Raw genomic sequence first — 26,191 nt, 5'->3', positions numbered from 1 at the left:
CTGAGATCTGAGAATCCCCACACGAAGAGCCATCCTAGACTCTTCCATTCTCCTCATTCCCCAAAGACCCCTATCTTTCTTATTCTCTTCATCCATGAAATGGGGTGATTTTACCTATCCTGGAGGCAGTAACAGTGGTGTGGTTAACGGCATGGATTGTGAAATCCCTGGTCATGGGAGACCTTGGGCAGCTTATCCAAATCTGTGCCTCAGTTTCCCTCACATATCCATTCTTAACAGTACCTACCTTACAGGGTCATTGGAAAGATTAAGTGAGGAAAGTTCCCAGCTCTTAGTAAATGCCATTATCATTATAGAGGAGTTTTAAGAATCAAAAGTAACCTAGGTGCAGCAAGGTACCAATGCCTCTCCAAGTGGTCTCCATCGTTAACAACTCAATCCAGGTTATTGTCCTGGCCTGAACTATTGTAAAAGCCTTTCATCTCTCTGACTCCAGAATCCCACCTCTCCAACCCCTCTTTCATGACACTCTAGGGACGAAGTCATTAATTTACATCATTCCTCTGCTTAAAAACCTTTAATATCTATCTGTTGCTTATTGCATAAAGTTCAAACTCCTTGTCATGGCCTAGAAGGCTCTTCATGGCCAGGCCCGTCTCTTCAGCTTCATTTCCCATCACACTGTTCCCATCTGCCTGGAATGGCCTTTCCATTTCATCTGCCAGAACCACTTCACACTCTTCTCCACACAACTCAACCACCATCTTCTCTAGAAAGCCCCTCTGGCTCTGGCTGAGTAACTGACCTCTGCCTCTTCTGAGATTCCACTCTATCTATCCCTGTTTACACATCTGCCTTCTCTAATAGACTGAGAGTTAAAGACAGGGACAGTGTGTCAGACATCCTTATTTTCCCCTGTGACTGGCATGATGGCTGGCACTGAGTAGATGTTTCATAAACACCTGTGGGTGAAGAGTCTGCTCTTGCAATGGCATAAACATAAGCAGGGTCAATGTCAACAATTCTAATCACTGGTACAGCCCCACTAGGAATATTTTAACAAAGTAACCGCTGAGTTAGCCTGGGTATGCTTCCAGTCAATTCTCTCTACCAACAAAGTGGGATTCTGACCAGAAATCTCTGCAGCATGGGACTATATGTAAAGCCAAACACACCCTCCTTATCCTCCCCACCCCCATTCTAGTCTCTCCAGAATCCAAAAGGAACATTGAGTTTTTAACAGTACTTGTACTCTGTTGGCATACTAATTAACACCAGTTAATCATCTTCATTAGGTGTAATAATGACTGAGAGAGAAAAGATTAGTTCCAACAAAATATTCTGTGCCTATATCTAGTGTCCTGATGGCTCATGAGATTAACCCACCTAAAATCAAATCCTCATCAAACTACCCCTCCTCTGCTGGAGACCTGTCACTAAATCTCTGGATGATGTCAAAGAAGCAAAAATGCCCAGCTGGGGAAGCAGCCAGACATAGAGATCTGATCTAAACAATCACTGAGAAATTAACTGATGTCCTTCCAAAGCAGGAATTCTTTGCAATCCCAACAGCCCCACAATATGATACACCCATCAAGTACAATTCCCAAGTCCCTAAGGAGACAGCAAAGTGCATCATATGGTATACCTACTCCTACGTAGTTTCCAGTCAATGAGGAGAGTTCCAACACTCCTCACTGGCCCACTGCCCCTTCTCACAGCCTGTCCCATCACCAGCACTGGCAACTCCAGCCTTCCGACTGTTCCAGCCAAAATCCTTGCAGTCATTCTTGGTTCCTTTCCTTCTCCCCTATATCACAAACTACTCATTAAAAATAAAATTCAAAATATGCAAAGTATCTGACCACTTTCTCATTGCCTCCACCCTAGTGCAGGCCACTTGGGCCACTGCGGTAGCCTCTTGACTGGTCTCCTGCTTCCACCTTTCCCTGCCTTTGGTCTATTCCGAACACAGCATCCAGCTTGAGTTTTTTAAACAATAAATCTTATCATATCACTCGTCTGCTCAAAATCCTGCTTGTCTCTATGAGTCCTTAAAATTGGTCTACAAGGCCATGTATGACGCCCCCTGCTCTTCTCTGACCACCTTCCCTGCTTCTCTTTCCCTTTCTCAGTCTATACAACAATATTGGCCTCCTTGGGGCACCTGGGTGGCTTAGTCGGTTAAGCAAATGCCTTCAACTCAGGTCATGATCTCCAGGTCCTGGGATCAAGCCCCATATCGGGCTTCCTGCTCAGCAGGGAGTCTGCTTCTTTCCCTCTCTCCCTCTGCCCCTCCCCACCACTCATTCTCTCTCTCTCTGAAATAAATAAATAAAATCTAAAAAAAAAACCAAAAACCCCACAATACTGGCCTCCTTGTTGCTTGAACACATCAGGCACACTTCCACCTCAGGGCCTTTGCCTAAGTCTTTACACATGTAACCCTCTTCAGGAGACCTATTTATAGACTACCCTATTTAAAATTGTAACCTGATGCCATTCCACCTAGCTCAGCATTCCCAACCCCCACTCCTGCCCCCAGCATTCTGCTTTCCTTTTTCTTTTTTTTCTGTAACAGTTATCACCTTCTAAAATTGTATATAATCTACTTGTGTATCATTTGTATTATTCATTATCTGTTTTCTCCTGTTAGAATGTAAACTCAGGGAGAGCATAAGTCTTTGATTTATTCATTGATTTATCCAAGGTACAGAGAATAGTGCCTGGTACATAGTAAGTACTCAATCAATATTCACTAGTAAGTAGTAAGAACATTTAAGAGAAGTACACAAAAGTGACTAGAGCATCCTTGAGAGCCAGGGACAGGAGAGGAGAGATCGGGGCAGTTTCCATGGGAGGACAGGACATTGGAACTGAACCTTGAAGGATGGGGTAGGATTTGAACCTGTAGAGTTGAGGGGAGGCATTCAGGTAGAGAGAGGCAGTTCAGGTAGTGGGCCAACAGAGGGTCTCTAGAGAAGAGTCGGGTGTTCAATTAGGCACAGGGCACACAGTGTGCAGCCAGGCAGTGGAGAACTGGGTTGAACAGGAGCCACTGCCTTGCCAAGCAGGGAAAGGGCTTGCTGATGGCAGTTGCTCGGGATTCTGTGATGAGTTAGTGTCCTTCCCCTTCACTACTTCTGCTTTATAGAAACATGAACTAGGACTGTTCTGCAAAGCATCATCAACCTTCACAGGCTAGTGGCCAAGAGACCTCAGGCCATTCTCCTTTTCATCTCACCCGCCACATTCATGCCTGTTTAGGGGCCTCTGCTCATGCCGCCTTCCCAGCCCAAGACCCTGGCTTCTTCCCTCTCCTTTACGTCCTAAGTCTAACTAAGCCCTAGTTCAACCCTTCCTTGTACTTACACTTGCAGGCTTCTCTGACCACCACCCAATTGTCACCTTCTTCTGCATGTTCACTGCGCTCTCTAGTACCCACTGAACCCTTCCTTGTTCTCCGCTCATTTGAGGTATGTCTGTCTCCTCATCTACATCATGCAGCTTGTGGGCAGGGCCAATGCCTTAGCCTCTTGTGGCCTCAGCACACTTCTGAACACTTAGGAGGTGTCCCGTCAAATGTCTGTGCTTAGGTGCTCTTCGAGAAGCAGAACCGCCTTGGGCCACTGTGTCAGCTTAACAAGGCACCCATCACATCCAGCTGCTAAGATCACCACCACTTGGAATTCTTTTGAAGAAAAGAAACTCAGAGAGCAAGAGTTACATTCTGGGCTCACCCCAAGATGATGGGTGTGGAAGGTACGGGGAAAGCATGTGTATATTTGTTTTTATTTATTAAGATTTTATTTATTTATTTGACAGAGAGACAGAGTGAGAGAAGGAACACAAGCAGGGGGAGTGGGAGAGGGAGAAGCAGGCTTCCCACGGAGCAGGGAGCCCGACGTGGGGCTCGATCCCAGGTCCCTGGGATCATGACCTGAACCGAACGCAGACGCTTAACGACTGAGCCACCCAGGCACCCCTGTATATTTGTTTTTAAATGAACGGGCATAACGTATACCAGGGAAGACCCCACCACCACCACCTCCCGAGTGGAGTAAAACTCCAGGATTCACCTAGCAGTTTCCTACTGTGTGGTTGGAATGATCCATCCACTAAATCTTACAATTGGGGGCCTACGGTCATGGCTGACACCCCCAGAAAAAATACCCCCCAACCCCAAGCTAATGAGATACAGTTTTCCTAAGCTTTCCCTTCACTCCCACTCTCAAGGGAAAACTATAAAATCTGTTTTACATACCGTTCCCAGGGCAGCTAAGCATACCTAACTTAAACACAATTTCTTAATGGTTGCACTTTTGCACATGAATGCGTTTTGGCTACTGGAACTTTTTTTAGTGCTTGTATCTGATCAGTGGCCCAAGGCCTTCCCTAATTGTAGCTTCTGACATGGCTTATCTTAGTAGCAACACCAAAGAAGATGTATTCATAACTCAAAAGAAAATGCCTCCCCCTCTTCCCATTTTCCTACTGGATTTTCCGGCTGTACTACTCAGAATTGCAGGAGCAGGGCAGATGAATGCACCAAGAACAAGAACATATATCTGCCGATCTTCCATGCACTGAACTTTTTTGTGCTTGTCTCCAGAACTGGCTACTATATTCCCCTGCACAGTGTCTAGGAAGGTAGCAGGACAGCCAGGAACAAAACTAAATTCTTTCTTCTCTGTCACACTTGGCTCTATTCCTGTACTTCAGGTTTCTAGCTCTCTCTAGAGGAACTCTAGATTCTTTCTTGGCTCCCTGTCCAAGTGTCACCTATGGGAGTGAACATAAAATCTCTTGTCCACGTGGGTATACTTAGTACAAAGATAGCCCTGAGTCTAAGTCTTGCCTCTGCCCAACACATCTCCTTGGGTGTGATGACTGTGAACACCGAAAAGGAAGACCAAGGAGCATGTCAACTTGGTTCAGACAAGGGAAGAGGTTAAAAAGAAACAGCTAATGAGCACGTGTCTGAAAAGTATTAAACACAATACAGCATATTGGTGTGAGCAGCTGATTAGAGAAAAAGAGATGAATGAGCGTGTGTCTGAAAAGTATTAACTATAATATAGCATATCGGTGCTCACAGCCCCCCACTGGCAGTGAAAATACTAGTTATTACCTATGGGATTTCCAAGTTAAGAAGAACAGTTGGGAAACAGGTGCTGTGTGTGGTATATGGTGTCTTCACCGGATGTGGAGGAGGGTATGCGAAGTAGCAATCAGGGCTTGGTGGCCCCAGAAGATAGCTTGGCTGGGAGCTGAATGCTGATGAGCTCCTCCCTGCCCTGTCTGCTCCCCACACCCTCAGCAGTGCCAAGTCTGCCCACAGTACTCAGGGGTACCCATCTGGAGAAGGACAGGACCTCCCCCAAGACATTCCTTATAGGAGCCCACTGGTCAGGCTGCAGGGAGGCCAAGACATGAGGGAAAAAGAGAAGATAGAATGTCATGCCCTTCAAGATGGCTACTAAGCTACTAGACCAAGGCTGGTGACCAGCTGTCTTCTCTTTGCTCCACAGAAGAGGAAATAGGTTTGGCTACCATAGAAGGAATCGGGTTAGTAAAGTTAAATTTGAAAATAACGTGAAAAGTAGAAAGTCATTCCTCAGTGAGGAAAGAAGAGGAGAAATATTATCAATCTCAGATGGTTTAAGGCAAGTTATTCCCAGATGTACAAGTATTATCTCAAAGATTGTTGTTGTGGGTTGAATTGTACCCCCTCCCCCAGAAAATTCATATTTGAAGTTCCAAGGCACAGCACCTCAGAGCCTGACCTTATTTGGAGATGGGGTCTTAACAGAGGTCATCAAGCTACAATGAGGTCATTAGGGTAGCCTCTAATCCAGTATGACTGGGACCTTTATGAAAGGGGGAGATTTGGACACAGTGACAGACGTGTAGAGGAAAGACAATTTTAAGAGACACAGGGAGAAGGATGGTCATCTACAAGCCAAGGAGAGAGGCCTGGAACAGCTCCTTTCCTCAAGCCCTCAGGATGAACCCACCTGCTGGCACCTTAATGCAGGACTTCCAGCCTTTTAACCTGTGAGACAGGAAATTTCGGTTCTTCAAGCCACTCAGTCCTACTTCATTACCACAATCCTAGCAAACTAATACAACGGTTAGAGACTCTTTCTACAACTATTAAAAATCCCCAGGAATTTATAAAAGGAATCTTTTTACATTTTATGCCCAGGAAGTCTGGTAGGATTAGTTACTAATAAAGCTGTCCTCTTGTTGGACTGTGAGTTTTGGTGCCGGGGTAATTTAATTGAGTACTCTGCCTGGACATCGTAGATACTTAGGAAGGTCCTTTTGTTTTCTGTTGTTGTTGAAAGCTCTTTAACTCCTTTTTACCTAATTCCTAAAAAACAAAAGAAACAAAATACACATGTGTTTGAACACATTCAGGGTTTTTACTTATGTCTAAAAATAACTGTAAGTGTGTGTGTGTGTGTGCGTGTGTGGAGAGAGAGAGAGAGAGAATTTTCTCCCAAGACTTTCAGTGGGTGGCAGGAAAAAAAAAAATCAGCATCGTGCCAGCATTATAGCTGATGTTTGGTACTATTTATAGAGCCGGCCATGACCATGTCAGATCTTTAAAAGAAGCAAAACATCTGGGTGCATTCCAAAGCAGAGAGGAAAAACCTAAGTCACAACATATTATACAGAGGAAGGTGGCATCTTTCAAGAGTTACAATTTATATTTGCTAAACATAATCGTGTACCTCGGAGGATCTTAGGGAACCTGATTCTGGTGCTGAGTGTAATAAGAAAAACGAAACAAAACACAATAGCCATTGTATTTTCAAGTTTAAAAAAGTTCCGAGGTGAGGGGCGCCTGGGTGGCTCAGTTGGTTAAGCGACTGCCTTCGGCTCAGGTCATGATCCTGGAGTCCCTGGATCGAGTCCCACATCGGGCTCCCTGCTCAGCGAGGAGCCTGCTTCTCCCTCTAACCCTCCCCCCTCTCATGTACTCTCTCTCTCTCTCATTCTCGCTCTCTCAAATAAATAAATAAATCTTTAAAAAAAAAAAAAAGTTCCGAGGTGAATGAGTGGTTTCCAGAGGGCAGAGAACATACAACATCTCCTCAGCAAAGGGCCTCCAAGTGGCCAGTGGCCATCAACAGTCAATCAAGAGAGACAGCTTCATTGAACTTAAGTCAGCAGCTGCCCTGACATTTTCAGCAGGGCCAAAGTTAGAGCCAAAAATGTCCCTTCCCGCACCTCACTTGAAGGCAGGCAGCACCCCCTTCCTGCCCCATCTCGCAGAGATGTCATAAGGATGAATTAAAGAAAAATATTTAAACTTATATAACACTTGGGACATCTGCACTAAAGGAAAAAAAAATCACTATTTCTACAATATTTCACAGACCTAAAGCAAGTGTGTCCTACTTTAAGCAAAACCAATATATTAAAAAAAAAAAATTCCAGATTTTGAAAGATATATATCAGAACTAAGTTGTCCAATGCACAGAAAAGAGTAAATTCCACATAGGTTGAGGTCTCTGCTTTATTCGCCAGGGAATACCCAGCACCTAACCCCAGACCTGACACATGACATGTCCTCGAAAGGTATTTGTTGAATAAAAGAATTATTTCTATTAAATAGCCAGCTCCATCAGTACACTTACTGAATTATAAAATTTGCAAACATTCTGTTCAGATACCCCATGCTTCAACATGCATGATGCCATAGTAACCTGGCTCAGGCTTGGGGACCACTGTGTCCTGTGAGACACACCTGCCCCTGGACCCATGGCCATTGCCAAGTGGCCTACATCATCCCTGGTGTCTCCAGCCCCCATGTTCTAGGAGCATCCTTTGGGCAGGCCTGCTGTTTTAAGATACCTCTTCCTGGTTTCCTAGTGACAACCATAAGGAAAGAGGGCAGCAGGCTCCAGGCTGGGTAAGGCTTTGGTAGTGACTAGACACGTAGGTTGGCACCATCTGTGGCTCTCAGGAAGCTAATGGATTTCAGGGCTGAGAGCAATCCAGGGCAAGCTATCTGCTCTGCTTGCTGATGGCATCACCACATACCCGCTTCTGCCTCCTCATTTCTAAATGTTTGCTTTTATCCCCAAAACACTGGTTTCTTCCACATTGGTCAGGGAGAGAAGAGAGAAGGATCCATACACAGCCTCCCAACAAGCTTCCGGGGAATCCACACTCAGGCCTGATCCCCAGGGAAATACTTTCCAAACAGGGCAAGCACTGGATCCACTCAGGTTACCAGATCTCCTATTCCTTCCATCATTTTTTAATTACTTTTATTACAAAAATTAATAATGGCTCACTCTGGAAAACTGTATGGAGGTTCCTCAAAAAGTTGAAAATAGAGCTACCATATGATCCAGCAATTGCACTACTGGGTATTTACCCCAAAGATACAAAAGTAGGGATCCGAAGGGGTACATGCACCCCGATGTTTATAGCAGCAATGTCCACAATAGCCAAACTGTGGAAAGAGCCAAGATGTCCATCGACAGATGAATGGATAAAGAAGATGTGGTATATATATACAATGGAATGTTATGCAGCCATCAAAAGGAATGAGATCTTGCCATTTGCAACGACATGGATGGAACTGGAGGGTATTATGTTGAGTGAAATAAGTCAAACAGAGAAAGACATGTATCATATGATCTCACTGATATGAGGAATTCTTAATCACAGGAAACAAACTGAGTGTTGTTAGAGTGGGGGTTGGGGTGGGAGGGATGGGGTGACTGGGTGATAGACACTGGGGAGGGTATGTGCTCTGGTAAGCGCTGTGAATTGTGCAAGACTGCTGAATCTCAGATCTGTACCTCTGAAACAAATAATGCAATATATGTTAAGAAAAAAAGAAGAAGAAGAAGAAGGTAGCGGGAGGGGAAGAATGAAGCGGGGGAAATCGGAGGGGTGGATGAACCATGAGAGACGATGGACTCTGAAAAACAAACAGGGTTCTAGAGGGGAGGGGGGTGGGAGGATGGGTTAGCCTGGTGGTGGGTATTGAGGAGGGCACATTCTGCATGGAGCACTGGGTGTTATGCACAAACAATGAATCATGGAGCACTTCATCTAGAACTAATGATGTAATGTATGGGGATTAACATAAGAATAAAAAAAATAATAAAAAGAGAAAAAAAATTAATAATGGCTCACTGTAAGGTATTTGGAGCTACAGAAGAAAATACAAAAAGGAAAACAAAACTCACCTATAATCTCACCATCTGGAGAGAATCTCTGTTAGCATCTTGGTGTACTATAGCCACGTTTATGCACATATGTGTGTATTTCATTAGGCAGTTTAGAAAATATTTAACCTATGGCTTAATGGGCATGGTCTCATGTCACTAACATTCTTCAAATATTTTTTTTTTGGCTGCCTACTACTCCACTGTATGGATGTACCATAATATATTTAACTAGTTCCCTGCTATGGGGGGAAGGTGATCCCAGTGTTTCAGAAAAACTAATAGCACCACAGTGTACAAGTTCATACACACGTTTCCTCACATCTCCCATCATTTCCTCAGGATAGAATCTTAGAAGTAAATCGAAAGTATGGAACTCCACAGAATCATGCCTACCAGAAAGGTTGCACCAATTACAGTTCTAATAATAGGATTACACCTATTCTTATACCATTCTATCATATCTCCATGACACTGAGCAATGTCATTTTTAACCTTCAGTAATTTTATAGCTGGAAAAATGGCATCTTATTTCCATTTTAATTAGCACTTTTATTATTGTCATTATTGGCATTGTTATCAGTGGTAAGAGCTCAACCTTACCACCACATGGTATCCCGGCAAGGTAGGCCCTCTCATCCTCCTGCTACAGAGGGAGAAACTGAGGCCCAACTGAATGACTTTGACAAGGTCAAACAGCTCACTTTCAGAGCCAGGATCAAAGCCTGACTCCAGAACCCCATCTGCCTAACTCTTCTGCTCTGCTGATTAGTCACAGAATCAAACATTTTTCTGTGTCTTTAGCCACTGTATTCCTCTTTCTCTGAACTCCAGTGAGTTTATTTTTCTGTATAGAAAAACAGCCCTCAGGATGTTTTTGGATGTTTTGACACTACACGCTTGTGCCAAGATTCACACACCACCCCTGACCCCTCCTTCCTCAGCCCAATCCAGCCACCCACCCATCTCCCCACACGTCAAGTGTGACACATCAAGTGGCTCCTCTCTACGTTGCAAAAAGTTTAACCTGGCTTCACCTGAGCGCTCTTGAGATTACTCAGAATGCCCTGGAATTTAACCAAACCCAGACTGGGAAATATCCATTCACAGTCAAAAAAGCGATACTTAATGTCAACCACATGGGGCCAGATCGCCTGGAAGGGCTTGAAAACACAGCCCAGTAGAAGGCCCATTAGAAGCGTCCTCTCCACGCAGACAGGAGTATCTCCGACAGACAGCTCCCACATCAGTGTCATGTTTAAGTGCGCGGGCGGGTACCTGTCCACCACTGTCACTCCTCAGATGCCGGAGGAGATGTGTGCCCACCCTGCCCCCGACACACAGGTGAAATCCTCTCAGCAGATGAGAGCCCCAGAAGCTCTGCCACAGGCAGGTGGGAGACACCCTCCTAGCCCGCACACCACCTCACCCTGACAGCTGAGAGGGAGCTGGCTGAGGGGGCTCCCTTCCTTGGGGGTCACCACCTTGCCCTGGAGTTCATGGCGCAGGAAAGTTCTGCAGGGTCATAAACCAGCCTCGCGCCTGCCTCGGAGCTCACTCTGCAACTCGCAGCCATCATTTGCTTGATTCAGCTCGGGTTAGGGAGATGGATAGGATTTTCCCACAAATCACTTGATTAGTGTGAGAAATCTATGTTCCTGCTGTTCTAAGCATTGCAGGGATTTTGGGTTCCCTTTAAATCTCTCTCAATATTATGGTTCTTGCAGCTTTCAGAGTTTCTTTCCCAAGATTTATTTTTTTTGAAGGCACTGCACTATTTGGCAATTCTATACCGTTCCTCTCTGATATGCTGACCAGCAATATTTGGGAAGAAGCACTTGAGCTCTGAAACCCAGAAACAGGTCTTCTGACCCTTTTACTAGCCACTCGGAGACGGCTACTGCAGCAGAAGCACCTGGAATCCATGACCTGCTCACCCCAGCCCACTAGCCTGGCCCAGCCTGGCCCAGCCTCAGAGAGAAGCCGCCCCTCCCACCCACACCCCTGTCACCCTGCATTCCCACAGGTTCTTGCATACGTGCTCTATTATAGGCACTACGCTGGATACTTTAGAGCCAACACTCCACTTAATCCCTACAACAAATCTATGAGATGGTATCATGAGGTATTTGGGAGCTGGGGAAACGAAGGCTTGGAGCAACCACAGGGACTCTCTGAGCCAGGCCCTTGGAGATAACTTGGGTTTGGATAAACTCTGGGTCCCTACACCTCTGCGCTTCCATATTCTCTACTTCAACCCCGAAAGACCACCAGAGATAAGATTTGGAGAAAAGACAATGCGTCCTCTTCCTGGGTCAGCCCTGAACCACAAACTCCGTAGTGCCTTTATCACTCCCACAAACAACCTCGGGCCCTAAGTGAGCACAGGGTTTTGGACCCTTTGCCATCCAAGAAGAGTGCCCTCTCGGAAACCCAGATGGGCCCGGGGACAGTCACGGGTCCTATACATGCCCAGTTTGGTGCTAGGCCACGCCCCTTCCTGGGCTGCACTGACAGTGCATTGAGGTAAACCGGGTCCCTCGGCACACATTCTGAAGTCCCAGAGCATCCCCCACTTCCCTCAAGCTGCGCTCCTCCCTCCAGTGCTGCACAGTACAGTCCCGGAGGGAAGCCTCTGCCTGCTTTCTGCTGGGTCTATGCTCTTAGTTGGTTCTCTCTTCTAAAGCCCCCAAGTCAGTTTCCTTCCACCAATCCCACTTGTGCCCTCATCTGTCTTCCTTGCTCTCTCCCTACAGGCATCTAACTAGAACTAAGGAGGTGTTCTATTTCTTCCTACTTTCTATGAACAGTTCCCTCTTCCCAAACTGTAGGGACTTCTCCAGGAGACGGCTTCTCCACCTCTCCTCCCTTTGTCCTAGGACATCTGAAAGGATGACACCAGAGGGTTCAGTCCCCACTTTATGGGGTCCACCCCACATTCAGATCAAGGACCTTGGGTAGGTCCCTTCTCTCCCCAGGACAATGTCTTCACATAAAAATTAGAGAGAGAAATCCTCCTCTCATTCCTTCCTCTCTCCTGCCTCATAAAAAGATGTAAAAAATAAGAAGTCTCAAATAAAAAAGCTTTAGAAGGAGAGAGAAAAAAGTACAGCAGGCTTCCCCTAACTCCCCCAACCCCAGGCCAGTGGTCTCTCTCACCTCACGCAACTGTCTGATTTGGGAGGAGTGATAGTAACTCCAGTCAGCAGCTCCATTTCCTCAAAATACAATCGTACAAAAAAAAAAAAAAAAAAGTAACTATGCATAGTTATGCATAGTGATGGATTTAACTAGACTTATCGTGGCGACCATGTTGCAATATATTCAAATACCAAATCATTATGTTGTACACCTGAAACTAATATAATGTTATATGTCAATTATAGCTCAATTAAAAAAAAATACAGCCATACAAGAGCCACCTGGGTAGGCAGCTCCAGGCCTGTGGGAATCTGAGACTGTTTTTTGAGGACTTTCAATCCACACCCTCGTCTTGGCCTTATTTAATTCAGTCATAACTCTTCAGAATTTACAGAGCCCCTTTTACAGTGGAAAGCTCAAGTGATAGCATCGCCACAAATATTTTAATTTTGATTTAGAGACTCACACCCTCTTCATTGTCTCCCGACCCTCTCCCCCCTGTGCTCAGGGGCATCTGTCTCCACTGCCCATGACCAACGTCCCCTCCCCACCTGACAGCTCTTGATCTTCCTTCCCAGTCACTGAGAAAATGAAGCAACAGGAGAGAGTCCCCACTCTGACCCCCACACATCCCACCTGACTGCCTTGTGACCACAACTGCCCTTCCCTTCCCTGGCTGTCCACTCGGCCAGCCAGGCCACGCCTGCCCCCGTCACTGGGTCCCAGCCCCTCCCTCCCCATGGCTCCAGCAGTTGTCACCTACATCACCTTTGTGCTCTAGACTCGATTGTTTCCACCAGCACACATACATCCTGATATTTCCCCCATTTTAAGCACACCCCCCCACACTCCTCCATAAGGTTGTTTCCATAAGCTATCTCCAACACCTTTCCACCAACCCGCTCCGAAGAGGCCTTCACCTCAAGCGCCATCAGCTCGCTGGTGGTCTCCCTGCTAATGCTCAGTTCTCGGTCCCCACCGACTTCACACACCAGCAGTATGTGAGCAGGCCAATTACTCCCTCCTTGCAGGTAGAAGTTACAGAAGATGAGAACTTCCACCTTCAACAACCTTAAAGATTTAAGGGTCAAAACTGTTCAGGGGGGAAATGATGAGGGAGCAGAAGGCTAGATGAGGACAAAGCAGAAGTTGGCACCTTACACCGCCCCGCCCCCCATGTGATAAGTGTGACATTCCTCAGGCACTCCTGGCTGTCCCTGAGCTTTAATAAAAATCACCTTTTTGCAAAAAAAAAAAAAAAAGGAAGGAAGGAAGGAAGGAAGCAAGCAAGCAAGCAAGCAAGCAAGCAAGCTTAGGCTCTGAGGCAATCTTATCTCAGGGGCTGTTCCTTCTCCATCTCCTTTGCTGGTTCATCTTGACGTCCTAGTACAAAGGTCAGCAAACATGGCCCGCCGGTCGGCTGCCTTATTCTGTAAATGAAGTTTCATTGAACGCAGCCACACTCATTCATTTACATGTTGTCTGTGGCTGCTTTTGTGTTGCAAAGGCAAAGCAGACTGTGGCAGCAAAGAACATATGGACTGAAAAGTTTAAAATATTTACTATCTGGCTCTTCAACAAAAAGTTCACCAATTCCTATTCTAGATCTATAAGTATTGGAGTTCCCAGAATTCAGTCTTTGTAGCTCCCTTCTACACTCACTCTCGAGGTTATCTCATCTGGCCCCATACTTTAAATATTATCAACACACAGACAACTCCCAAGATTTTTCTCTAGCATTGACTTCTCTGAACTCTAGACCCATAACCCAATGGACTAGCAGGAATTTCATTTAGATGTCTGACATCTTCCCAAACAAAATTCTTACCTCCTGTTTCCCCCAATTTTTTCCTTCCACAAACTTTTCCATCTCATGCCAAAAGCCTTGGAAATCATCTGTGAACCCTCTTTCTCTCAAACCCTACGTTCAACCCATCACGAAATCCAGTCAGTTCCACCTCCAAAATATATCCAGAATCTGACTGTTCCACACAACACCCCCCGCCCTCGCCAACTGCTACCACTAATCCAAGCCACCACCCCCTCTAGCCAGGATCATTGCCTCCACACAGCTCTCCCACAGCGAGCTCTCAGGGCACACACTAGGCAGCCAGAACAATCCCTTCGATCATACACTGTGTTACTCCTTTGCTCAAAACTCTCCAGGGGTTTGATGAAGCTCACCTTGGCATCATGGCTACATCTGACCCCCCAAGTATCTCCAGCTTCAGGGCCTCTCCTGGCCTGGACTGCCCTTGCCCCAGACATCCACATGGATCACCCTCCACAGCCCGGGGTCTCTGCTCCGGTGTTACTTTTATCACTGAGACCCTCCTGGGGACACACCCTCCTGGACACACCCTCCCCACACATTCTCCCCATTCCCTTGCTCTGCTTCCTTTTTCCCCATTTCACATATCGGCCCTCCTACAAATTGACTTCTTTGTTTGCCATCTGTCTCCCCTCACTGGAATAGCATCTCGGGGAGGATGGGGACTGGGTCAGTTTTGTCCGCTACCGCATCATAAAGCCTTGGAACTGCGACTGTCAATTCTCACTATTCTGAGCAATGAGTAAGTGAACACATCACATTTCAGAAGCTCACAACCCTGTTCAGGAAATTGAAGGATGAGGGAGAGAAGCCCATCATTTCCATCAGGGTGAAATCAAAGAGCAGAGCAGCCTCAAGCTCTCCCAGCCCTGTAGCCTGCAGCATCCCTCGCGGACCTGTCCCAGGGAATGGACAAGTTACCCGTCTCCAGCGGCATGGGCCTACCGGCCAGCCCCTCCCTGCACCTCTCTGCAGAGCCTCCTGGAAACCAGGAGGAGGCAGGATGGAGAAACAGACAAGGGGCTGCTCTGGAGGCAGAAGGAGCCCCCTTTCCCCCTCCTAGACCCCCACGGTCACCAGGCCTGGACCAGAAGGGCCAGCACAGCTGGCAGCATCAGCCTGCAATCCGCCACCCACCAGCTGTGTGAACGGCATCTGCATTGGGTTCCTCGGCAAAATGTGGCTGATGACCAAACGTTTAAGACTTTGAAAAGAAAGGGTAGGCTCAGACTCTTTCCTTTCTTATTTATGTCTCGCCACACTTAAAAATCTACAGTTTAGGGGCACCTGGGTGGCTCAGTCAGTTAAGCTTTGCCTTCGGCTCAGGTCATGATCTCGGGGTCCTGGGATCGAGCCCCACATCGGGCTCCCTGCTCGGCGGGGAGCCTGCTTCTCCCTCTGCCCCTCCTCCCACTCATGTACACGCTTGCTCGCTAGCTCTCTGTCAAATAAATAAAATCTTTTTTAAAAATCTACAATTTAGAAAGAGGTTATGCTTCCGCTTTTTCAGTTTTTCAGTGTGCTAGAAGTTGCTTCCTCATTTCCAAACACCACTCTTGAGTTCCCCACCTCCTCCCCATTCTGCTCCCTTTTTCTTTCTTTTCCTTTTGGCCCATAATGTTTCCTTCCTCTTTTCATATTCTGAAAACCTTAAGTTCCAGGCAGGCAGGGGAGGGCTGGCAGAATAGGAACCATCCCAATGCCCCTTCCTGTGTTCTGGAACCCTGCAGGGCAATTTTGTTTTCAGTGGGAGCAAAATCAAGAGAGGCAGCGAGAAGGAGGGAATCCATGGGAAAACCCCAACCCATTACTTCCTCCCTCCCAGTGGCATTGCCCGAGCTTATTACGCAGGAGGGATTCTGAGAAATGAAGCAAAGCCTGGGATGAGGGACACGCAAGGCACCTCTCCGCATCACCTCCTGACCGAGCCACATGGCCCCTCAGTGGCCTCCAACATCACATGCTGTCTCTCGGCTCTGGATCACCATTCACACCAGGTAGGTCCCTTCTCTGTCCCAATTGCGCTCATCCTTCAGGGCTCAGGACGCTCATCCTCCACGAGCCTTCTGTGATCACTCGCGCTCTCGTTGGCATCCACTTTTCTCAGGACCTACTGGACTTGGCCTCACGGCAGGACTCAGCTGAATGCACCGTGTTCTGGAAGTCCCCTCACATGTGCTACCATCAGCTAAGTCATCAAGTACCTGCCAGGGCCACACAGGGTGCTGTGGCCCACCCCCGCCGCACCCAGGACACGTGCCAGCAAGAAGCCCCTGTCAGTTACGAGTAGGGTGGTGTCTGCGGGCAGAAAATCTGGTTTGTTCCATGCTGGCTCTTCTGCCTATTGCCCATACAAACTGAGGCAAGTGGCTCTGCCTTCCAACTATCAATTTCCTCCTGTGTACAATGGGGAGAAAGACACCTGCCCCATCCACCTCTGAAGCTTGCGAATACAAAACATCATACAAATCTGTGTTGTTATTCAAATAAATAGAGCAGCAAAGCAGCCACGCGGCCCACACCACTCCTCATCCAGCCCTACCTCTTAGCAGGCCTCTCTACTCTCCTCAGTTCAGCCTGTGAAAGCCCCAAGGATGTGGCCCTCAGAGCCGCCACCTGCCCTGCTGAGGGAAAGCGCCTCGGAGGGCCCTGACGCAGCCTGGGCACACACCAGGGAGCCAGCCATCTGTGACCGCCACAGACAGCGGGATTCTCAGGCTGCCCAGAGTTTATGCAACAAAGGAAAGCACCACGGGAAGCAAAAGCAGTCTGGAAAACCAGCCACAAATGAGGCACTCAGTCAGGAAGCAGAACCAGGAGGGTACCGCTGGAGACCTTCCGCACCCAAAGTCACTCCTCTAAATGCGATGGCTGTTGGGAGCTGTCCCTGCATTCACTCGGTCTTAATAGGTGAGTTAAGCAAAAGGCATGGCTTCTGGGAAGGAGGGGAGGGTGCTCCACACCTTCCTGCTGGAAATCTGCCAGCTATCCACAATAGCACGAGAAGCTCTACAAGACAGCCCACTCCAGAAAGGGTGCGCGGGCTCTGACACCCAAGTTCCTTGTCACCTAGCTCTGCCACTCACTAGATTTGTGACCCTGATCCTGACCAAGTCATAGCCTCTCTGAGCCTCAACTTCTCCACTTAGGACATCTGCAGATGTGTGTGAGGCATGTAAACACACCACCTAAAGGCTAAGCTAGGTCTGACCACTGTAAGGGAAAACGCTGGCGCTGTGTGTGGAAGGGGGGAGGAGAGAAGGGGAGGAGGAAGGCTGCCCCTGCCCATGGTCACCCTTCCCGGCACAGAGATTCTGCACCCTCAACATCGGAAGCCGACTTTGAGCAGGGGAGCTTGCGCTGCTCGGCCTTTGCACATTTATCCAATCTCACCGAATGGACTAAGGACACCTGGCCGGCTGCCTTGTGACTTTTAGGGAGCAAGACAGTGCCGGACACATTGTTACATGTATAGTCCCTGCTCCAACATTTGTGGTTTGAATAACTGATTTAAAGAACGTGCTTTGCTGATGTGTAAAACAACACATTCACTGTAAGAAATTTGGAAAATACGGAAAAGTTTAATAAAAGAATCAGATGTTTCCTAAAACCCAGAGATCACCACCATTATCACTCTGATATATTGTATTCCATTCTATTTTTCATGACTGTACACATCTTTTTTTTTTTTACAAAATTGTATTTATACTCTCTTTACTTTTAAATCTTTATTTACTTACTATATATTATTAGCATTTTCCCCTATTCTTTTTTTTTTTTAAGACTTTATTTATTTTTCAACAGAGGAGAGACAGTGAGAGAGGGAACACGAGCAGGGGGAGTGGGAGAGGGAGAAGCAGACTCCCCGCTGAGCAGGGAGCCCGATGCGGGGCTTGATCCCAGGACCCTGGGATCATGACCTGAGCTGAAGGCAGACGCTTAACGACTGAGCCACCCAGGCGCCCCTCCCATATTCTTATATATTATTCAATGTAACTTTAATAGCTTCTTTGATTTCCATTTTATGGATGAGCCATATTAGATTTAATTAATCCCCCCCATACAATGTTTTGTTATAATGAATAATGCTGAAAGGAATATCCTTGATTAGAACTATTTTGCACAGCTCTGATTATTTCCATAGGATAAATTCCTAGAAGAGGAATTGCTTGCTGGCTTAGAGGGTATATTTTTGAGACATGTCTCCGTGCTTGCAAATGATCTTCCCACCAGCTAAGTCTGCAAATGTCCACATCCTGGCATTCATTACAACACAGGGCGTATCATTTTCATTTTTGCTAGGCTGGTAGGTGGATAATGATATCTTATTTCTAATGTACTATTTTAATTATTAGATAGGTTGGACACTTGTACATCTTTTTCTGGACATTTGTGTTTCTTTTCTCTTTGTTTGAACTCCCTGTTCACATCCTTTGCCTACTCTTCCAACAGGGGACAGACTGATTTTTTAATACTCGATGGAGAAGAGAATTATTTCATAGCCGTCTTTGCTGACCCTGTCCCCATGTTTAACAATCCCTCCATTAAGGCATTAACGCTAATGTCTAGCTTATATCCTTTTCCTGTTGTTGCAACCCATTTGCTCCCATCCTGCCTGCAGTGGGGGGCACTGCTCTCTCCCTTTCTCTCTCTGTCTCTTTCCCTCTTTCATCTACCCATGTGACCTTTCCTTGTCACCTGTCAGCTTCTCCTCAGGGGATGAAAAATTCATTTTCATTTTTGCTTGACTGAGGATGACTTAGGAAGTCAAAGGGTCACCCTGCGATGCTGTTCCCTCCTCTTCTCCCATTGCCAGGGTCTTCCTTCCTCCCTCATCACTGCTCGCCTCGATGGCAGCAAATGACTTCAGGACCAGGCCCTTAGCCCAGCCTTGCCTCTCCCAAACCTCACCCCCACCCTCCATTCCACAACTCATGCATCCTAAAGGCGAATGTAACTGCCTTTTCCTGCCTAAAACCCTTCTGCTCCTCAGTGTGGCCTGCTGGTCCCTCCCTACCTGGGCACACTCCCAACCCCTGTCTCTCTTGCACCCCCAGTAACATACCTTGTGTGCTCAGATGCAGCAACACCCGAATATTACTCACAGTGCTCTGACACACGGTGCTGTTTCGTGCTTCTGAGTCTTGCCAGTGCGACTACCCTCCCCCTCCCCCTCCCCTCCCCCTTCCCATCCACCCGGTGGGATCCTTTTTATTTCTCAAGTCCCTGTCAGGTGTTGCTCTCTCCAAGAGGCCTCACCTGACCATACCAAGCATCCAGGACATACTACCATCGTGCCCCCCACACCTTATTGCCTTCTGCTGCAGTCTGTGACACCGAAGCGGGGGTCAGGCTGAGTGTCATTCTGAATGGAAAGGAACAGTGGCAGCAGGGCTGAGACAAGGCCACCCTGGGTTAGCCGGCCCATCTGTTTTCTCCCGGTTCTCTCTACGGATGTGGGCTCTTTCACCTTCCCAGGACAGGCGCGGCAGTCCCTTGGCTTTCTGTCCTTTCTTGTGCTCTCCCCCGTCCTCCTCTCCCTCGGCTTCCCGGCTCTCTCCACCCTCCCAGCCTGTCTCAGTCCCTGAGTGCCCACTGTGCCCTCTTACCCTTGGGCTCCTCAGACACACCTCCTGCTTGGCTGCCTCAGGGGCTAACGGGCTTCCCTTGAAAGTTCCCGCAGGACAAGGACCATGCCTATCTTGTTTCTGCCGGACTCCCCAGCGCCTGCCTCAGGGCTGGGCACAGTTCTCAGGATGCCTTTGTTAGCACAGAAACATGGCTCTGGACACCCCCTGCCGGCCCCTAGCCAGCCCAGCACAGCCTTACGTGTTTCTTTCCTTGTACTCAGTGACTACACACATGCACTTCCTAATTACGAATGTATTTTGTGCTGTTCATTCCACCAGTTCGTCTTGCATCATACGTGGCTCAAACCACTGCAAGGCAAAGCGGGCACAGCCTCTGCCTCATTCTCGAGAGCGAGAGGCTGTTTTCATCAGCAGGACCCTGCTCCTCCCCTGGCCCCACAGGGAGCCAGCCTCCAGGCCTTGAGAGAGCCCGCCCCTTTGTCGCAGTGAGCCCCTTCCTCGGGCCTCCCCGAAGGCTCCTCCCAGGGGGTCCAAGCACGCCCCCAGAGATGTATCTGCCCAGGGATGAGTCAAGTCTGGCTGGGAGGAATGTGGACTTTCAGCCCCACATTGTGGAAGCTTCTCTCAGAAACGAGAATCTGAATGAAATTCCAAATTCGGTTTGTTTTGTAAAGGTAACTGGTGATATAAGGGTCTTGTCCACATCCCATGCATGCTGTGGACGTCTCGTTTCATTTATCCAAGGAGGAGCTTGAACTAGATGTCTCAAGTCTCTCAGCTCTGTAAGATTCAGATGGAATAATATTTTTCCTCCTCGTGTTGTACCCAATCCCCTCTTCTCTGCTCCAGTTTCCGGCAGGCACGCCCTCAGCCCTGGCCTGGCGGCAGCCCCTCCCAATCACTGACTGAGGCTGAAGAGTTTGCTGTATAAGTCAGGGACAGTGGAGTGGAGTACCCCGTGCTAGTAAAGGGCACTCAGTAAACACTGCTTAACTGCAGGTGTCCCTGTCTCCACCACTTGGTTAGAGAAAAATTAGGAGCCCAGAAAAAGTAAATGGTCTATTCAATTTGGAAGCAAGAGAGAAAATGAGCTACCAAGCAAAGAACACTAACTCAAGGGATGGAGGACCTCGACTCTGGTCCTGGCTCTGCCATCGGGTCAGGGCGTGAGGACACCAAGGCCTGCTGCCTCCCTGGGTCTCATTGACCACAACTGGGGATGAAAGGTTAGACTGGAGAGCCCCAAGCAGTGGACAGGCTCTGCCAGTCTAGGCGGTACCTGGAGGGCCACGCAGGCTGGCCACAGCCCTTCCTGCCATCCCAGGGACTTGGGCCCTCAGCCACTTTGATAGCCTCAGAGCAAAGGTGAGGTTTCTGGGAAACCACAAAGGGCCCTCCTGGGGAAAGGGCCAGGATCCCGGGAGCAGACAGCCCTTCCTGCAGGCTCCTCACAGCGCTCCACCTCCTCCTCCAGCTGAATCTCCTGCTTACCCATTTCCTAAAGATCATCACGGAGGCTCCACAACCTTCCCTTTTTAACAACTCTTGCTGACAGAAAATTCTTCCTCATACCTAATCTAAGTCCATCTGCTGCAATTTCTGTCTATTTTCTCTCGTTCAATCCTACTGGAGATGGAGAACAGCTGGTCGCCATCCTCCATGTAACATCCCCTCCTAAACCAAAATCAGTTATTACATCACCCTCAGCCTGTTTTTCCTGTGGCATAACAACCACCATCCCTCCGACCTGCCTTCATGGATTCCAGCTCCGAAAGCATCCCTGAGCACTGTGGCCCACACTGGAGCATGCTCCGCAAGCTCCAAGTCCTTCTGGAGCTCTAACATCCCCAGCTGGATCTAGGACTCCAGGGGCAACATCCAGAGAGAAGGGCAGAGCAGAAAGGGGATCGATGAGAACACAGTCCAAGCCCCTGGCTGTATATATGAAGAAACTGAGGTCAGAATAGGCAAAATAAGTACAGTGCCAAGGTCAAGTCTGAGGGATCAGGCTCCGGGTGCTAGACACCAAATATTGCTGGCACATTCCCCCACGTGGCTGCAGCATGTCCTTGACAGGGTGAGAGCACGACCAGGCTTCACTGAAAAGCAAAGGTCCACGACTGCCCAGACACTCCCCACCCAAACTCCATCTTCTGAATCCCGAGGCAGATGTCTGCAATTCCACTATGAACAGCTTGGATTTCCATTAAGAACACAAACACCTCTGTCAGTGGCAATACTCTTAACTATTTACACCCTAGTAAGAATAAGTAGATCTGATCCTTCCTAACTCTGGAGAGAGAGAGAGATTTAGGGGTAAGAAGGGAACAAAGAACAAAGGAACTGGGAGAATGACAGGCACATTTCACTGCTGGCTAATGCGTCCAAGGTCAGTCCTTTGCATGGATGCTGAGGGTGGGTGGATGTCAGGACAGCGGGGCCGCAAGGGTTCTACGTGATGGAGTCCCAGCGAATCTAACAGGCCTGTGCTCAGAACCGTCTGCCCTGCCTGCCTCATGAGGGGTAGCTGCACCACCACGTGTGCTCTGGGGAGGTCTGCGTGGAACAGAATGTGGTGAAGGATTGTTTCACTGCTCCCGCAGGGCAACTCCATGTGCATCCCAGAATTTTTGACTCCCCTCGGTTAACTGTTCTAGAAGTGAGGTGAGCAGGGTGTCCAAAATTAAATCTCAACCTCTAGGGTGACCTTAAGTGACAGGAAGGAAGAATCAGAAGAGAAGGAAGAAAGAAAGGCATGTATCAGATTAAGTAAGATCGTTCAGCATGAAATAGCTCCCGAGCGGGGAGGGAGGAAGGCGACATGTGTGTGTGTAAGGAAAAGTGAGTCAGGTGAACTATTTACTAACAATTGGGCTATGAAATTTTCCTAAGAATGAAGGGGAAAAATAACCGTGGGAGGTGAGTACATTTCAGAGCCTAGATTTCAAAACAGCCCTCACCCTGTGATGAATAAAGAGAAACATCATGCTCCAATCTCTTCACCTTTCAGGGGATACTCCAGACTATTTCAAACCGCCAGACACACACCCCCAGAATAACTGGGGAGTTCACGCCTCCACCCAAGAGAAAAAAGAAGACGTCTCAACAGCACTCAACGAAAACACCTAACACAATAAACGTGCTTATTTGATTTCCCCAAAACCACAAAATTAAATTTTAAAATAGAAGGACTAAAAGACTCTTCTCTGTTAAATTTTCATATGTTTTCAATCCTATTTTCAGGGGACAGTTTTCTTTAACAGCAAAATTGGCGCAAAATGACGAGATCAAAGTAGATTGGCAAAGAGATTACTGATGTGTTTATGATGAAAAGAGACGACAGGAAAGAAAACAGAAAAGTAAGGAAGGGACTTTTACTTGCCAGGTAAGTCACCCAGGGCTTGTGAAAGCAGAAAGAGGCAACCCCTACTCAGCACAGTAGTTATAAGAGAGAAAGCCTAGTTGCCCAACTGGGGAGAGGAGAAAATGATTGATCTATAGATGGTGCTTGCCCAGGGTTCTGGCAAAGGCTACCATGTTTGATGAAATGACGAGTAACAAATTTAATATTCCGAGCACCAATCAGTCCCTTCACACACAAACAGGCACCATGCTTCACAAGGAACCAATCAGCCTAACACCAGAGATTGGATTCTCCAAAGTAGATCACAGCAGTGGGGCTGGATCCTGGATTTTGTGCCCCATCCAAGGTGAAGTTGCAATGATGGTGTTTTGCATTTCATCAATTATTCTCCAGCTCCTATTATGCTTTTTTTAGTCTAGAGTTGTTATTTTAACGGTCTTTGTTCCAAATGGGGAACTACAAGGAAGAGGAATGAGGAGGAGGGAGAAGAAGACAAGGCAAGCGCTCCAGTGTGTCCCACTGGCACTTCCCAACGCTCCCTCTGCTCCCTCCCCCCACCCTGCCTTTTTTCTCTCCAGCATGAGTCACCATTCAGGAGCTGGTTTAAAAGCCTTACTTTGAACGTCCTCTATCATGATAGAAATCTAGCAGATCAGCATCAATTGAAAGGACCCTCAGTTTTCGCTACTGGTTTTTGGTTTGAGGCACCCCTGAAACTCAAAAGCATTTTCTAGTTTTATTACTGCCTTCTTGAAAACCAAAGTGCCCCCACTCAAACTCCCCCCACCTGCTGGGTGCCACCTCTCCTGGGCTCTCTGGGGGTCATATGCCCTAGAGAGAACACAGGGGAGAAGGTGTGTGGCCAAATATGCTCCAACAGCAGACAAAAGCTCAGCGTCCACTCCAGACTCCCAAACACAAAGGCATAATTTGCAGGGCTGTAAGTTTGTTTTGTTTACTGTCAGACAACATGTGCAGAAGAGAAAGCTGACTGTATCCTGACCAAAAAAAAAAAAAAAAGTCAGGCAGCTGTTTTTTTAACCATTGTGAGTAGAGCTTCGACAATAACGACTCCCACCCAAAATAGCTGCGTAAAGGAGGTGGAGAACCTGTTGTGGCAGTTAAAGAAAAGAATTAAAATCTGAGAGTGATTTGTGGAGCCAGAGAAGGGTGACTGTCATCCGCACCTCAGCAGGAAGGGTGTCCTAGGGACAAGGGGTTGCTGGAGGATCTCTCCCAGGATGTTCACTTTTTGCCAGGACTGGGAATCGAACTCGCCAGCTTCAGAACTAGGAAAGAAATCAGGGTGAGGCAATTCACCTGACCTCACCAAAGCCCCAGGGACTTGTAAGATTGGTCCTGGACTGACAGCTTCAGAGCATCCAGCAGGTCAGAGGACACACCTGGTGAGGTGCTGTAGGGCATTCAAGTAGGAGCTGCCTGCGCCAAAGCAGGCAGGAAGTTCAAGACCAAGCACATAACCTTTCTCTCCATGGGGACCTTGCTTCCTAGGAGGCCTAACTCCTGGCTGCAGAAGTTCCGGGGAAGGAGTTTTCCCCAGACCCAAAAGTGGGTCTCGGAGCAAGTGAGGCCCTTGTGATCCCACAATTTAGAATGCACAAGGGTGTTTCGAGGCTGAACCAGCCGCTGACCATGGCAAGCTTTTTTGCTTGAAGAGCAATGATCAGAAACAGTGTAGATGGTGGCTCCAGCACCCTCTGGGGCACAGACGTACCTGCACAGCTAAACAGAGGCAGCCCCGAGGAGTCTGCCCCTCCCACCAGCCTCCACCTCTTAGAGCGATTGGCATGCTCTGCCCTGGACAGCCCTTCTCTGATAAGGGTGTAACCTTCACAGGGGATACAGTTTAGCTCCATCCCCTTTATTTCAGGACACACCACCCCTGAAAAGTCTTCCAGTTTTCAGGAGCTAATCAATTAAGTAATCTTTTTTCCCTCCGAGAACTGTTTCATTGGTTTCTGAAGTTGTGTGTCACACAGATGCCCATCAGGTCAAACAGGACAGCCGCCCACACCCCAGGAAATTTCTTTTCCCACCCCCCCCCCAAAAAATGAACTGAGACAGAGTGGGCAAAGGGTAGGAGGGAGGAAGGAGACAGAAGTTTGAGAAAGGACTCAAGTTGAAGGTCACGTAGTTGGGGGAAGGCAGGTCAAGGTAATGGAAAGGGGGCAGACCCTATGGCAGAAAACCCAACCAACCAATCATATTTCTCAGCATCAGCCTCCCAGTGATGGGTTTGCCACGAAGCAGCACATCCAGGGGTGTAATTCCCTTCACCCAACAAACCTGAATTTACACCCCAACCGTGCGGTCACCCTAGCCCCAGACCAGACCTATTTCCACAGACCTCAGTGCAGCTAATTGAGAGAGTAGTAAACAAAGCCAGTTCTAGACAGCGAAGAAGTTTTCCAAATTGTCAGCTTGTTTTTATCCCAACAAAGACGGTGATTTCCCACCTTTGTCACGTTTCCTCCCCTAAACTTTTCTTTCTGCAATCCGTCTACATATGCTAAACCGCCAGCCACTGAGAATGCCAGAGCCAGAGCAGCACCCCCCGCGACGCAGGCAGGAGTACCTTTTCCGCGGAGCAGAGGGGCTGGCAGCCAGAGGCTCGCTGCCCTGCCGAGCTGTGGAAGGATGCTGTCAGGATGGAGCACGCTGAGGATTACGCGTTCCTGTCTCTGCGACCAGACCTTTCGGCAGCTCGGCCCAACTGTGCTAGCGATGCACTTAGCAATTATCTGCTGGCGCCGACGCCCCGCCCTCTGCTCCTGCGATTGGCTCTCCGGTCCCGGGCAGGACTGCATTGGTTTCAGCCGACCTCACTCATTGCTTTGGTTCCTACTATTATCTAAGCCATCAAAGGAAATAATTCCATGTTTCATTGACAACCTGTAAGGCTCTCCTCCTCGGGCCCGGGGTGGGGGCAGGACTGGGAGTCCAGTGGAGGGGAGAGTAGAAAAGGGGGGGGGGGTGAAGGAGAGCTCTCCGAGAAGGGGTGGGGGGGTGAGAGAGAGAGAGAGAGAGAGAGAGAGATGGAGCTATCAAGCAAGCAGATTCTTGCTCCAGCATTTTAACTTCCACA

The 26,191-nt window shown here is 48.0% G+C and overlaps 1 protein-coding gene across 1 annotated transcript in view; it reads right to left on the bottom strand.

Moving 5' to 3' along the window:
* The window catches only part of ZMAT4 (zinc finger matrin-type 4), a 357,602-nt gene extending 331,787 nt beyond the window's left edge, over window positions 1-25,815 (bottom strand). The window contains exon 1 of the mRNA XM_064583810.1: window positions 25,682-25,815. The gene's annotated coding sequence lies outside the window, so the exon portion shown is untranslated. The remainder of the gene's footprint in view (window positions 1-25,681) is intronic.
* Window positions 25,816-26,191: the final 376 nt, after the last annotated feature.

Source organism: Mirounga angustirostris, unplaced genomic scaffold, assembly GCF_029215605.1.
Source record: "Mirounga angustirostris isolate CCGP_5_RB_7025 unplaced genomic scaffold, mMirAng1.0.hap1 SCAF_2, whole genome shotgun sequence".
In the NCBI taxonomy this organism is placed as follows: Eukaryota; Metazoa; Chordata; class Mammalia; order Carnivora; family Phocidae; genus Mirounga; species Mirounga angustirostris.
This window is presented reverse-complemented; position numbering and strand designations above follow the sequence as displayed.